The sequence below is a fragment of the Hylobates moloch genome, unplaced genomic scaffold (genome assembly GCF_009828535.3).
Source record: "Hylobates moloch isolate HMO894 unplaced genomic scaffold, HMol_V3 SCAFFOLD_8, whole genome shotgun sequence".
Classification (NCBI taxonomy): Eukaryota; Metazoa; Chordata; class Mammalia; order Primates; family Hylobatidae; genus Hylobates; species Hylobates moloch.
Window position 1 is genome coordinate 8,091,244 of NW_026652283.1, and position 15,825 is coordinate 8,107,068.

The 15,825-nt window shown below is 43.9% G+C and overlaps 1 protein-coding gene across 14 annotated transcripts in view; it reads left to right on the forward strand.

The window, feature by feature from the left end:
* The first annotated feature begins 9,139 nt into the window (after positions 1-9,139).
* The window catches only part of RIMKLB (ribosomal modification protein rimK like family member B), a 63,610-nt gene continuing 56,924 nt past the window's right edge, over positions 9,140-15,825 (forward strand). For 9 of the 14 annotated variants that reach the window (XR_004249126.2, XR_004249133.2, XR_004249135.2 and 6 more), the window contains exons 1-2: positions 9,140-9,472; positions 10,956-11,780. The gene's annotated coding sequence lies outside the window, so the exon portion shown is untranslated. The remainder of the gene's footprint in view (positions 9,473-10,955; positions 11,781-15,825) is intronic. The other 5 variants (XR_004249127.2, XR_004249131.2, XR_004249130.2 and 2 more) reach the window with 4 other exon arrangements.

Here is a 15,825-nt window from a genome sequence, read left to right on the forward strand (position 1 = left end):
TAAATTCCACCTCCCCCATCCCCATTTCTCTAGTGACATCACTCCTTACCAGCTGTGACTGTCAGGGACTCTGACCTACTTTTGGCCACTCTATTAGGCAATAAGCCATGTTTTCTCCACTACACTCAGGATTTTCTGCTAAACCCTTTGTCTCAGCATGTCAGTGGGTCCCTTTTTAAACCTCAAAGCATTTTACAGTTACCTACAATACAGTCATTTTTTCATGCCTGAAGTTCGAGAAAAAGCATAATTGATAAAAAGCTTCTATGACTGTAGAAAATCCATTTATGCCTTAAATGGAGTTATACTTTATCAAAATAGAATCCATACATTTTTGAAGAATCATGTATGTGTTAGTAACAATTTTTTGTTGAATCTTTAGAGGTGATGCTCAGTTAATGGATTCTTAGGTCCTTTGTGGCAAATTATAATGTATGTACCATTATTTTTCACATGTTGGTAAATGCTACTGAAGCATGAACCCAAACAGCAGGCATTGATATCTAAGTAAAACTTCACTAAGAAGTGGGGGAAACTGCAGACAATCCCTTTTATAGTCTTCGGAGGGATTACAAAAAGTGTTTGACAAAGCAGTTAAGAGCATGTACTTTGCTACTTGGATTCAAATCTTGGCTCTGCTATCTTGCTAGCTGAGTGACTTTGGACAAGTTACTTAACCTCACTGTTGTCTCTGTTTGCTCATCTGTAAAAAGAAGATACTCCATGCCAGGTGCAGTGGCTCACGCCTGTAATCCCAACACTTTGGAAGTCCAAGGCAGGTGGATCATGAGGTCAAGAGATCGAGACCATCCGGGCCAACATGGTGAAAACCCCTCTCTACTGAAAATACAAAAATTAGCTGGGTGTGGTGGTGCATGCCTGTAATCCTAGCTACTTGGGAGGCTGAGGCAGGAGAATCACTTGAACCCAGGAGGCAGAGGTTTCAGTGAGCCAAGATTGCGCCATTCCACTCCGGCCTGGTGACAGATCGAGACTCCGTCTCAAAAAACAAAACAAAAAATAAAGATAATCCAAACCCAGTAGGGTTAGAACATTCCATGTTCTAAGATATGATAAGTTTATTATGAGACTGGGGACAGTGATGTAACTATGTGTTTCAAGTATTTCTGTGGTGTGATCCTCATGCCTAAGTCTACATTTACCGTTTATTTATTAAGCAAGTATCTATGTTGTCTGCCCCAGTTACCCAGAAAAGTTCTGGGAAACAATAAGAAAGATGGGAACCTGTATGAGTGCAGTAGCATGATCATGGTTAACTGCAGCCTAGAACTCCTGGGCTCAAACAGTCCTGCGTCAATCTTCCAAGCAGCTGGGACTATAGGCATGTGCCACCACACTTGGCCATATTTTTTTTTTTAAAGTTTTTGGTTTTTGTAGGGGTTGGGCACAGTGGCTCACGACTGTAATCCCAGCACCTTGGGAGGCCAAGGCAGGCAGATCAACTGAGATCAGGAGTTCGAGACCAGCCTGGCCAACATGGTAAAACACCGTATCTACTAAAAAAAAAAAAAAAAAATTAGCTAGGCATGGTGGCAGGCACCTGTAATCCCAGCTACTTGGGGGGTCTGAGACAGGAGAATCGCTTGAACCCGGGAGGTGGAGGTTGCGGTGAGCCAAGATCGCGCCACTGCACTCCAGCCTGGGTGACAGAGTGAGATTCTGTCTCAAAAAAATAAATAAGTACAAAGTTTTTGTAGAGATGTAGTCTCACTATATTGTCCAGGCTGGTCTCAAACTCGTGGCCGCAAAGCGATCCTCCTGTTTTGGCTTCCCAAAGTGCTGGAATTACAAGCATGAGGCACCTGGCCATTTTTTCTTTCTTTCTCTTCACAGTCTCATCTTACTTTGTAGCTTTTTGTTAGGATGAAACCAAAATTGAAAGGTACTGAAAGAGAAGAGAAATCAAGGAAAGAAGGAGTTTGGGAATTCAAGAGTTGCTGGAAGAAAGGTTAAACAGGAAAAGCAAAGATTTTTAAAAAATGAGTAAATTAGCTCAGTGATTTAAAAACAAAATCAGGGGCCGGGCGTGATGGCTCACGCCTACAATCCCAGCACTTTGGGAGGCCAAGGCAGGCAGGAGTTCAAGACCGGCCTGGGCAACATGGTGAGACCCCCATCTCTACTAAAAATACAAAAATTTGCCGGGTGTGGTGGTTCATGCCTGTAACCCCAGCTACTCCGGAGGGTGAGGCACCAGAATTGTTTGAACCCAGGAGGCAAAGGTTGGAGTAGAGATCGAGCCACTGCACTCCCGCCTGGGTGACAGAGTGAGACTGTCTCAAAAAGACAAACGAACAAACAAAAAAGAAAAGAATTAGGAAATAGGACAGGTTAAGAATTTAGATTGAATAGAAATAAACTGAAGTTTCTTTGAACCTAGGATAACCACATGAACTTAGACTACTGAACAGGGCTCCCCAGTCTAATTCTTTCATTGTACAAAAAACAGCAAGGCAGATCAGGACAATTATGGTGGTGCCAGGCCATTAGGATGCTTCCAGACTTCATTCATTCATTTAATCTGTAAATGTTTACTAGTCATTCAAGGTGTTGCTGGTGACATAGATGTGTGACGGATGCACACACCCCTTATGTGGTTTGCATATTATCATTTCTGTGGTTGGATTCTATGGATGCATTATCTACAAATTCAGTCATGTTTCTCTGCACCAAGAGAGGGTTTTTTTTTCCTTTGATACTTGATGCTTCCTCTATTCTTTAGATGAGAACACATCTAATATGCCTTTCCATATTTTCTTATTTCATTTTTTCTTCTTTCATTCTTCCCAGGTTTTTTTTTTTTTTTTTTTTTTTTTTTTTTTGAGACGGAGTCTCGCTGTGTCACCCAGGCTGGAGTGCAGTGGCGCAATCTCGGCTCACTGCAAGCTCCACCTCCCGGGTTCACGCCATTCTCCTGCCTCAGCCTCTCCGAGTAGCTGGGACTACAGGCGCCCGCTACCACGCCCGGCTAATTTTTTGTATTTTTAGTAGAGACGGGGTTTCACCATGGTCTCGATCTCCTGACCTCGTGATCCGCCCGCCTCGGCCTCCTAAAGTGCTGGGATTACAAGCGTGAGCCACCGCGCCCGGCCTACCCAGGTTGTTATACTTCTAAGATCCTCCCAAAGACAGGGAAATCAGGACTAGGAAATTGCTGCCAATGATTTAATCTCATTGCCTCATTTTCTGTTCAGTCAGAGAGGACTAACAATATTTGCTCAACCTTAGAATGTTGCTTGAGGGTACAATGAGTTTATAAATGTTGAGGGCTTTAAATAAAGAGCATTTTACAAATAGTTATTTTGGTCTCTAAGACACTGCTCAAACTTTCATGTGTCTAAAGATCATTTAGTATGCTTATTCCAAATGCAGATAAATTGCTGATTTTAGATGCTTTGAGTTGCTCAAGAAACGCAGGTACACAGGCTGATTCAGGTCAGAGGCAGAGGTCAAGGAATCTGCATTTTAAACAAGCATTCCAGGTAATTTCTATGTGGTAGAGGAAAAAAAAAATCTTAACCAGATACAATTAAAGAAGTGGGGGGAAAACCTATATCATGTTTCTTGCCAAGACTGTCTTCTTTCCACCCATTCTTTCTCTTCTGTGATTCAGCCAATGTATGGTCTTTCCTCCCTTTGTGTCTGGCATCTGCATTTTCTTAGCATAGAGAGAAAGCTCAGTTTAATGTGCTGAGATGGAGCAGGGAAAAGGAGGAGGGATGTGGGTGGAGAAAGGCTAGATCAGTGTTTAGCTATTCTACTGCAAAGACTGCAAAGACTGTCAGGCTGGTTCTAGCCGGCTGGCTCCAGGAGAGGAAGCAGTGGGGAGAGCTAGATTTACTGCAGCTGCTGCTACCGTTCCTTATTTGCTAGTCAAGGTTCTGACATTAGACACCAACCACCTTTTCTCCAGCCACATGAATTTTGCAGTAATAACGTTAGATAATCCACAAAGAACACTATTTTAGGTACTGATGATAACCATCTCAAAGATTAAATTCTTGTTTACAATTCTCTTCACTACTTCGAGGCCTCTAGTTTTGATCAAATCCCCGCTAGTTTCCTTGTCTTCAAACCCAGGGGGAAATGATTTGCAACAGATGATGTGTATAGGCACTTAAAGGTTTTTGCTTGACCTGCAATAGACAAACAATTTATTGTTATTTCATTTGTAAATTATGTTTTTCTGGCTGATGTAGATACACTGTGTACTCAAGTAGAATCAGAGACGTGGGGTTGACCAGACCTGGGTAACTCTGTTAGGGGAGATTTTGTTTTCATTAAACCCGCACTTTTATAGGCCTTCCCCCCAGTACCTTCATATTATCCCATCAAAAACTTAAAAATGGTTTGTACTGCAATATTTTCTCTTTTTCTTTCTTTTTTTTTTTTTTTTGAGACGGAGTCTCGTTCTGTCGCCTAGACTGAAGTGCCGTGGCACTATCTCAGCTCACTGCAACATCTGCCTCCCAGGTTCAAGTGATTCTCCTGCCTCAGCCTCCTGAGTAGGTGGCATTACAGGTGCCCACCACCACGCCCAGCTAATTTTTGGGTTTTTAATAGAGATGGGGTTTCACCATGTTGGACCAGGCTGGTCTTGAACTCCCGACCTCAGGTGATCTGCCCACCTCAGCCTCCCAAAATGCTGAGATTACACATGTGAGACACCACACCCGGCCTGTACTGCAAATTTAGTTGTCATATTCTAATCAGCTAATCTGACTGATTAGCCGAAATGGCTAGATAACATGTGTATTTCAGCACAACCAAATGGTATAGTTAATTCTAACATCTCTGTTTTGTAAACTTGGGTCTTTACCCTGGTTGTGTATTAAAATCCCCTGGAGGGCTCTGAAAAAATATTGCTGCCTGGATGCCAATGCTGATTTAATCAGCTTTTGGGAGCTCTCCTGTTGATTCTATTTATTTTTTAAAGATAAAGACAGGGGCCAGGTGAGATGGCTCATGCCTGTAATCCCAGCACTTTGGGAGGCTCAGGTGAGTGGATCACTTGAGGTCAGGAGTTCGAGGCTAGCCTGGCCAACGTGGTGAAACCCCAAGTTTCTACTAAAAATACAAAAATCAGCTGGGCGCCTGTAATTCCAGCTAATCAGGAGGCTGAGGCAGGAGAATCACTTGAACCTGGGAGGTGGAGGTTGCAGCGAGCCAAGATCTCACCACTGCACTCCAGCCAGGGTGACAGAGCCAGATTCCGTCTCAAAAAAACAAAACAAAACAAAAAACAATAAAAATAGAGACAGGTTCTCCCTGTGTTGCCCAGGCTAGTCTCGGACTCGCGTATTCAAGCGATCCTCTTGTCTCAGCATCCCAAAGTGTTGGGATTACAGGTGTGAGCCATCACACTCAGCCTCCTGTTGATTTTTTTTTTTTTTTTTTTTTGAGATGGAGTACCCATCTGTTGCCCAGGCTGGAGTGCAGTGGCCCAATGTTGGCTTGCTGCAACCTCCACCCCCAGGTTCAAATGATTCTCCTGCTTCAGCCTCCCCAGTAGCTGGGATTACAGGCACCTGCCACCATTCCCGGCTAATTTTTGTATTTTTAGTAGAGACAGAGTTTCACCATGTGGGCCAGGCTGGTCTCGAACTCCTGACCTCAGGTGATCCACCTGCCTCGGCCTCCCAAAGTGCTGGGATTACAGGCATGAGCCACCCTGCCTGGTCCCTCCTGTTGATTCTCATGTGTCTAGGATGTTTTGGTGCAGGCAAAGGATGAACCCTAACTTCATCTCAAAGACATTACTCACCCACAGAGTTGGTCTCACACTCATAGGGATATGCAGTAAATGGGTATAACTATTTGTATGATTATCACACATATCTAAACATTGTATAATTTCTCTTTGATTGCTATTTGACTGTTTTGGTATCAATCAGCCTTGAATAATAATAGCTAACATTCATTGAGACTTACTATGTTATGCATTATGTTTGAGTTACCTTATTCATCCTTCTATCTTAATAAAGTGCTGCTAATATGATCTTCATTTTGCTGATGAGAAAACTGAGGTTTATGGAAGTTAAGCAACAATCTCATGCTGCTAGTAAATGCAGCTGGATTTCAAATCAGATTGATCTGACTCCAGACATGCTAGGTTACTTATAGTATGTCTTCCCAGGGGATTCAATTGACCCTCCCCCCCACACCTCTGAACTTCCTGAAAAATATTAATTCACTGGTTAAAAATGAGTGGTGCATGATTATGCCAAGAAAAACTACTTGGCCGGGCACAGTGGCTCACGCTTGTAATCCCAGCACTTTGGGAGGCCGAGGTGGGAGGATCACGAGGTCAGGAGATCGAGACCACGGTGAAACCCCGTCTCTACTAAAAATACAAAAAAAAAAAAAAAAATTAGCCAGGCGTGGTGGCGGGTGCCTGTAGTCCCAGCTACTCGGAGAGGCTGAGGCAGGAGAATGGCGTAAACCCGGGAGGCAGAGCTTGCAGTGAGCCGAGATTGTGCCACTGCACTCCAGCCTGGGTGACAGAGCGAGACTCTGTCTCAAAAAAAAAAAGAAAAGAAAGAAAAACTACTTAAAATATTTTTGAGCAGGTGTTGCTACCCAAAGGAGATGTGAGTCCATAGCCGCCTGAACATATCAACCATGAATGCTCAAAGATTATGACTGAATCTATGTACAGCCTTTCTGAACCTTGGGTTTCCAATATGGAAATGGTGTAAATAATTTTTGCCTCCTTATTACTTCATACAAAAAGTATGATGTATGAATTTGATCATTACTCACATAAACATAATGGTAATCTGTTTAAGCTTTATCATTGGCTTTGTTTTTTTAAATACCCTCCTGAGTTTTGTTTTACTCCCTATTAGCTTAAGTCAAAAGCAACGTTGTTATATACATGAGAATATCTTAGAATGTGTATGGCACATAGTAGCAATAAACTGAATAACAACTTTTTTTTGAGACAGAGTTTTGCTCTTGTTGCCCAGGCTGGAGTGCAATGGCACCATCTCGGCCTGAAACCTCCACATCCCAGGTTCAAGCGATTCTCTTGCCTCAGCCTCCTGAGTAGCTGGGATTACAGGCATGCGCTATCATGCCTGGCTAATTTTGTATTTTTAGTAGAGACAAGGTTTCTCTATGTTGGTCAGGCTGGTCTCAAAACTCCCTACCTCAGGTGATTCGCCTGCCTCAGCCTCCCAAAGTGCTGGAATTACATGGGTGAGCCACCGCGCCCGGCCCTGAATAACAACTTTTAAGGGCAAGTGGCAAGTGAGTTAATAGTCATACTTCCTATGCACAGTTTCACTAGTACAACCCACTTCTCCTGGGGATGCAGTTACCACGAATTGGATTCTTTAAGAGTGGGACTGAAGGAATAGGTTAATTAAATATTATTATTGATCCTCTGTACAATTTTTTCCCTGTGTCAATTTCACTAGGTTTATTTTGTCAGATTTTCAGTGTTAGTATATCTGTGCTCAAGCTTCCCTTGATCACAAAATGCTTCTCTTGGTCTTTGAGTTGAATATACTTTATGTCCCAGGGGGCTGAATATCAGAGTGGAAGTAAATAGCAACATTTTAGTTGTGTAGACCTTATCCCCTTTGTTCTCTCAAGATAGTGTATCTATCTTATAGGGCGTTTGTTCCTCTAAATTTTGTAAAACTAGACGCCTATCCTAGGTTACTCACTGATGTAACATAATAGCACTAAACACTTTGAACAGCACTTGATCTGTGTCAGGTGTTAAATATTATATACTTATTAACTCATTTACTCCTTATGACAACTCCACGAAGTAGGTAACTATTTTTATCCTCACTTTTACAGCTCAGCAGATAAAGATACAGAGAGGTTAAGTTACTGCAGAGGATCACATAGGTAGTGGAACCAAAAATCCAATCAGGGCAGTCTGGAAGTTACCACCCTGGGTTATGCTACATCTTTTAAAGGACTCTCGAGACGCTGAAATTTGTCAAAAAATTTTTTAAAAGCAGAAAATGAAATTATATTGTCAATTGACTGGGAGAGGAGCAGTGAAAAGTTGTTAGCTGAGGTCACTGAGACGGCTGAGACCAGCAAGAAGGCAAACTGGTGAGCACATTACTGTACCCCACACACCTGGTGTCTCTGGTGACTGAAGTTATTTGGAAGTGAATCTTCCATGTAAACCTGGGAGGTCGTCTGTAGCCCTTTCTTTTTTTCTCCTTAAGAAAAAGTAATAGCGTAGTTGAACATTCATATTCGTAGCCTCCTTTGGGCTATACTTTTATTTTTTATACATAGTTTTAGAATTTACAAAATGCTCTTAAAATATCTCATTTCATTCTCCCAACGACTCCGGACTGTACTCTTTTATCTTTTCACAACAAAGGCTCAGAGGAAGCGTAGCAACTAACTTGTCCAAGGTTTACGCTGGTTTCTAGGGCGCAGAGCTGGCGCTATCCACCCCGCCTGTATCTCCAAACCCGTTTCAGCCAGGAAATTTATCGTGTGGTTTTAAATGTGCCTCTCAATATACAGAGGTATTGTCTTTACTCCAGTCACGGATAAAGACCTTCTAGGTATGAATGATCTTTGTCTCCATATCTTTGCCTACCGGAGGGAGGAACCACCGTAAGCGGGGACTCCGGGCGGCGGCCGGCGGAAGGGCTGGGCGGGAGGCGTCGGGATGTGGGCAGCGCCCAAGGGGGTCGGGGACTCGCGTCGGGGCTCCAGGCGCAGATGGATGGGGCCTGAGCAGGGAATGTGAGGGCGGGGAGGGCGTACAACGGAAGGGACTAATCTCGCGGTTTCGAGTTGGGAGCAAACCTCGCCCCCCCCATCCGTTTCCCTTTCTCAGTGAAGACGGTTTCGGGGCGGGTGGGGAGGCGCGTCCTCGGAGCGCCCTCGCGCTCCCTTTTCGCTCCCCGCGCGCGATCCATCGCCTCTCTTCCCCCGAGGCCAGCGATGGCTCGGGTGCGGGCGAGGAGCTGGGAGGGCGGGTCTCGACGCAGGTGTCAGATCAGCTCGGCAGTGCTCGGCTCGGCCCCCCCCCCCCGCCCGCCCCCCCCCCCCCCCCAGGGGGGGGGCGGGCCCCGGTCCTGGCGCTCGGTCTGCGGGAGCGGGGCGGTCTCCGCCGGCGTCGCGCGCGCTGTGTGTGAGCGGGGTCGCGCGCGCGCGCGGCAGGCGAGTGAGGGAACGAGGAGCGGCCGGGTGTGAGTGTGTGGGAGTGAGAGTGTGTGGGAGTGGGGTGAGGGAGAGGCTGACGGGACGCGAGGCTGTGAGAAACTGGGCGAGTGTGCGAGGACGCCCGGCCAGCCTGCGGGAGCCGGGGTCGGCGGAGGAGAAAGGAGGCGGCTCCCGGTATCCCGACCCCCTCCCCCTCCTCTCCTTCCCCCCACTTCCAGCCGCCCGGCGGCCCGCGCTTCTTCGAAGGCCCCAGCCCGGCTCAGTCGGCCGAGAGCGAGGGAGGAGCCCCCCGAACCAGGTGAGCGGTACGACCGCTGCTGCCCCCGGGTGTAGAGCAGTGAGGCGAAGGCGCGCCCTCCCGAGTGGGCGAGTTCAGCGGAATGGATCCCCCGACTAGCGGGGGCTGGGCCGGGGAGGGGACCGGGCCGAGCGCGCCCGGGGTCCGGGTCTAGTTGAGGCCGGTGGTCGCCGCTCCGCGGAGTCGGTGGGGAGCGAGGCGGGGCCCGGCCTTCGCGCGTGTGCCGGGAGGCGCCGGCCCGTGGCGTGTGCGTGAGACCGGGCGAGCCGTGCTGAGGGGGCGGCGACCTCGGGCGTGTAAGGAGTATGGTTTCCCCGCCGGCGAGGGGGTGTGGTAACCCCGGGAACGCCGGCTGGAGTCGGACCTGCGGGCTGCTGACCTGTCCTCGGGATTGCGGCGACACCCCCCGCCCCCCATTCCCACAAATTCTATAGAGCGACCACGGGAGGAGGATCATGTGGTGCGGTCCCGCAGCTACTGTTTTCGATTCCACGTTTTCCTCCTTACGTGTAAATTTTAGAGAGTGGCAGTCATTCCACCTTCTCCTTTGACAGCCCTCTGAATGAGAAGGGGATGACCAAATAATTGCTTGTCTAGTTTTGATTCTTTGAAAATTTGAGCATGATGTAAATATTACACTACTTGCCCCTCACCCGCCCCCCCCAAAAAAACGCAAACCAGAGTGGTGATAATTTCAATCTCCCTTTATTAATATATCCTTATCTCTGATCACACATTTGTTATTCCACTGTTTTATCCCATTTGTATTTGCGAATAGCGATGGGGTGGTAATTCTGTTGTGTGAGTGGGGTTATTACACTAACCATGCTCGATGCAACTGCTATGTAAATTCTTTCAGTATGCTGTCATTTTCCCATTAGTTATATGTATTGTTACCACATCCTTGTGGAGTTAGGTTTAACTCTAAATCGGTATAGAAAGTATATGGGCAGCCTACTATGAAGATTTGTTTGTGTGTGTGGGCTTGATATGTTCATTATATTTATGGATGTTCTTTATTAACTATAGCCATTTAAATTTAAATGTTTTTAAATCTCATTTTTGTTACTTTCACAATATTGGGTAGCTTAAAGGTCATTTCTATTTTAAAAAATGATTTCTTAAAAGCAATTATGAGAATACTTTTAAGATATTCATTTGGAATAAAACACTCTCTGAAATTCCAGTCGCGGAGATTTAACATTTATTTCCTAAATTTTACTATGTAAACCTCTAATTTAAAAAATAATCATAGTTAAATTTCTTTTCCAATGGTTTATTTGGTTAGTGTGTTAAAGGGGAGGAGGCCTATTTTGTCTTGAGGTAATCAATCCTATTTTATTCCTTTCTATCTTGGTTAGTGCTGTTAATTTCCTTCTTTCATGTCATTGATTTAGTTGTTAGTTTGGCAACATGGCTGTTGATGTTTTTTATCTTTCTCTGTCTCCCTTTTTTCTCTCTTGTCTTCTCTTACCCCTACCAGGTGCTGAAGTCCGCTTGTCAGGGAGGGGGGCAGTCTGTGATTCTGAGAACAGAGCCAAGAAGGGGAACAGCAAATTCAGTCACATACAATCCTCCACTCAGTCAAGAGCCACTTTCCTCTTCCTGCCTTGCCCCCCGCAGGGGGTAAGGAACTGAGCGTTTAATCTTTAGCCCATTGGCTACCAGCTAAAATTCTACTTAGTTTCTAGTGGATAGCTTTCTTATTTTGCCCATGTTTCTTTAGAATCCCTATTTAATATACTTTTGTCAGTAGCAGCATCTAGGAGTAGCAGGGGGAGTGACAATAAATTAGCCCCTCCTTTTTTCCCTTCTCATTCAGGCCCCTTTTCCTCTCCAGAGGGAAATTACCAGTAAACTCTTCTAAATCTTCCACCCCTTCTCAGTCATACTGTGAAGAAACACACTAAAGTGGACATTATTTGACCAGTGAACACGAACCCAGCTTCAGGCATCGGTTTGTTGTGGCACATGGAGAAATATCTCTTTTAAAATATCTCCCAATTACCCTTTTCACAATTTGTATCCACCTAGGATTTGCTGCTGGGGTAAGTCACTAGATTTATTTCTCAAAGCTCCCCTCTCTATGAGCTGAAAGACTGACCAACCATGAACACTGGTAGGGGATGGGGAAAGGGGACAGAGCAGAGCCAGTTGTTCCACACTTTGGGAAGCAGGAGTAGCTTTTATCATCTTCCTCTGGGGGAGCAGGCATAGAGACATAAACTGAGTGAAAATGGGTGGAGGAAGAACTTCTATACCCACGAACAACATGTGAAGAGAGAGAACCAAACATAAAGTAAGGAGGGTGAGTTTTATTGTATGTTGCTTGCTGACAACTGTTTTGGGGGCGCTTCAGTGATATACATTCATAGAGAGACTTTGTTTTATGGCAGATTAGTTTACAAAGAGTATTCTGCAAGTGGGATTAAGTCACAAGCAAAGGAGTTCGAAACCAGCCTGGCCAACAAACATGGCGAAACCCCGTCTCTGTGAAAAATATAAAAATTAGCTGGGCGTGGTGACGCACACCTGTAGTCACAGCTACTCAGGAGGCTGAGGCACAAGAATCGCTTGAACCTGGGAGGTGGAGGTTGCCGAAATTTTACCACTGCACTCCAGCCTGGGCAACAGAGCAAGACTGTCTCAAAAAAAAAAAAAGAAATTGTAATATGTTATTAGAATCTGAGGGAGGAGGAGATTGTGATAGTGAAAAAAGTATTATTTTTAAATGTTAGCTGTGTTGATATGTGCAGTTGTTTCAAGAGAGGTTGAGTAGGGAGATTACGTACAGATGTTGGAAATTGTCTCTTAATTGTCTCAGAATTTTCTGCTTGTCATATGAGGGATTGTTAAGAAATAAGATAGTACCTCGAAAAGTATCTACATAATACATTTTAGATTTATATGCCATATGTATCTGTGTACATGTTAGGTTTGTAGAAAAGTACTGACTTTCTGGCTTCATGGTAGCTAATGCCATGGTGTTATTTTTAATGTTTTCTTTTTCAGTGTTCCCCCCCACCCCACTCAAAATTGGCTTGGAGGACAAAAGCCACAGAGCTAGCCAGCTCTACTCCCCTAGAGGCTGGTCTGCATGGAACCCATCTGTTTATATCTTTTTTCTTGTTTCTGAAATTATGTTTTTGTTTTTTCTTCTAATTTTGTTAACAAAGCTAATTATTTCTGGATCAGTTATATGATCATTATGGGAAGTAAGCACAGGCCTGATCTCTCTCTCTCTCTTTTTTTTTTTTTTTTTAAGAGAACCCGAAAACATTAATTAGGAATTTTGGATAGCTGCATTTAGATCTTACAGGGGCTGGGTGCGGTGGCTCACACCCGTCATCCCAGCACTTTGGGAGGCTGAGGCAGGCGGATCACTTGAGGTCAGGAGTTCGAGACCAGCCTGGCCAAAATGGCAAAACCCCATCTCTACTAAAAATACAAAAATTAGCCAGGTGTGGTGGTGTGCGCCTGTAATCTCAGCTACTCGGGGGGCTGAGGCAGGAGAATTGCATGAACCCTGGAGGCAGAGGTTGCAGTGAGCTTAGATCGCACCACTGCACTCAAGTCTGGGTGAAAGAGCAAGATTCCATGTCAATAAAAAAAAAAAAAATAGATCTTATGGGGACACCCATTTGCCTGGTATTTAATATTTAAAAAGCTATGATTTTTTGATACTCTTTTACAACTTGATATAACAGATTATTAAAATATGTTCTATTCCATAACTTCTCAGTGTTACATGTCAGGTTATGCATTTCCCACTGGGGATAACATCAGGGAATAAAATGGTTATGGGTTCTTTCTTCATGGAGTTTACAGACTAATTTTGGTAATCTCTGTAGTTTTTATCTATCAGTTATCCGAGCAGTGTCTGAAGGAGTCTAGTGGATTCTTAGGAAATGCGTACTAATTTGTGAATTGATGAACTGGCAAAACAAAAATCTGTTTAAACATTTACATGCCTGATTAATTTTACTACCTTTTATTTCAAAAGTGTCTGTATATCAAGTTGTGACAAAAAAGATTCAAACTTGTTCCTTTCTTAAATGCTTTTATTCTGTATTCAGCTTCTTACATTTTTTTTTCCTTCTGATACTAGCTTTTGGCTTCATGTTCCTATAAATTTAGAAATAAGGTCTGTAAAATGGCATATAGAATTGCTATGTAAGATCAGACCATTTCTTACTATTGTGCTTTCCAATTTTGAGGAGTATTTGAATTTTTCATACTTTATCAGAAAACTGCATTTTGAAAAGTCAGGCGGGTTTGCCCAAATAGCAACCTTGGAATTCTTCCCTGAGGCTTTGGAGTTCTCAGTTTTTAGTTTATTCCTTTGACATGTGATTTAGTTAGCCATATCTGTAAAGCCTTGGGCTTGAGAGTAAATGAATAGCTTTGTAACTCCTTTTTCAAAGTAATACCTGGGAAGAAAATTTAGACAGAAGGCCAGACATTTATCATGTTAAATATGAAACTTTGGGACTTTGAACTGTACTGTGCATTAAACCTAGGAACTGTTTTCTGTGCCATGTTCCAGAAATAATTTGATGTAAGTTTTTTCTATTAAGTGAAATCATTAGAAATGTTTGGAGGCTGGGCATGGTGGCTCACACCTGTAATCCCAACACTTTGTGGGGCCAAGATGGGTGGATCACCTAAGGCCAGGAGTTCGAGACCAACCTGGCCAACATGGCGAAAGCCCATGTCTACTAAAAAATACAAAAATTAGCTGAGTGTAGTGGCACGTGCCTGTAATTTCAGCTACGCAGGAGGCTGAGGCAGGAGAATTGCTTGAACCCAGGAGGCAGAGGTTTCAGTGAGCCAAGATTGCACCCACTGCACTCCAGCCTGGGCAACAGAGTGAAACTCCCTCTCAAAAAAAAAAAAAGAAAAAGAAAAAGAAATGTTTGGATTCCAGAAAAACTTTTTTTTTTTTTTTTGAACCACGGTTTTGCTTTGTCACCCAGGCTGAAGTACAGTAGTATGTGATCATAGCTCACTGCAGCCTTGAACTTCTAGGCTCAAGCGAACCCCCTGCCTCAGCCTCTTTAGTAGCTGAGACCATAGGCCTGTGCCAACATACCCGGCTAATTTTTTTTTTCTTTTCACTTTTTGTAGGGATGAGACCTCAGTATGTTGCCCAGGCTAGTCTTGAACTCCTTTCCTCCTACCTCAGCGTCCTAAAGTGTTTATTTTTTGTAGAGATGAGGTCCCACTGTGTTGCCCAGGCTGGTCTCAAACTCCTGGCCTCAAGCAATCCTTTTGCTTCAGACTCCCAAAGTACTAGGATTACAGGTGTGACTCACTGTGCCTGGGCCCTACCACTTTCTAACTGTGACTTTAAACAAGTTATCTAACCTTTCTGCTAGAACAGCGTCACTGCCAAATGAAGACCATAACACACTGCAGAGGGATGGTTGTGAGGATTAAATGATAAAAATAAACCATCTCATATTATGTTTGGTACATATAATTACTCAGTATGTGAATTTATTTTCTTTATCCAAATTAGCTTTGATGGTTCTGATTTCTTTGTAGAAAAGCATAGAGAAACAGAAAATCTTAATTCCAGTTTGGGGTCTACTATTGTGATATCTTGGGCTGGTCTTTCTTTAAATTGGGATAATAGAAGCCTGTGTTCCTCACATTATTATATACAGATTAAGTGACAAAATATATGTAGAAAGTGTTTTATGGGTCGGACGTGGTGGCTCACGCCTGTAATCCCAACCCTGGGAGGCTCAGGCAGGCGGATCATTTGAGGTCAGGAGTTTGAGACCAGCCTGAGCAACATGATGAAACCTCGTCTCTACCAAAAAATACAAAAATTAGCCAGGTGTGGCGGTGTGTGCCTGTGGTCCCAGCTATTCAAGAGGCCGAGGTGGGAGAATCACTTGAACCTAGGAGGCGGAGGTTGCAGTGAGCCGAGATCACACCATTGCACTCCAACCTGGGTGACAGAGTGAGACCCTGTCTCAAAAAAAAAAAAAAAAAAAAAAATTTGATTTGGTAAGGAAAATGGCATTTTATAAACTCAGATCACCTAAACATACTTATTTGTTGAACATGTTTTCAATCATGACTTAACCTGTAAAAATAGAAATTGTCTTTGTAACAAATAGAATTGTTTAAACATAGACTTTAAGAATTCATTTTATAGCACTGGCAGACCCTAGTTTTTAAAAATAAACCTTAATTATATACTATGATAATGGCTTGGGTGCAAATGTTAACACGTCTGTTAAGTTTTCCCTGACTCCTAAAGTCATTCTTCCAGAGGATGTGTTACCTAATGAATGCATTAACACTTGAGCCATGGCTCATGCCTGTAATCCCAGCTATGC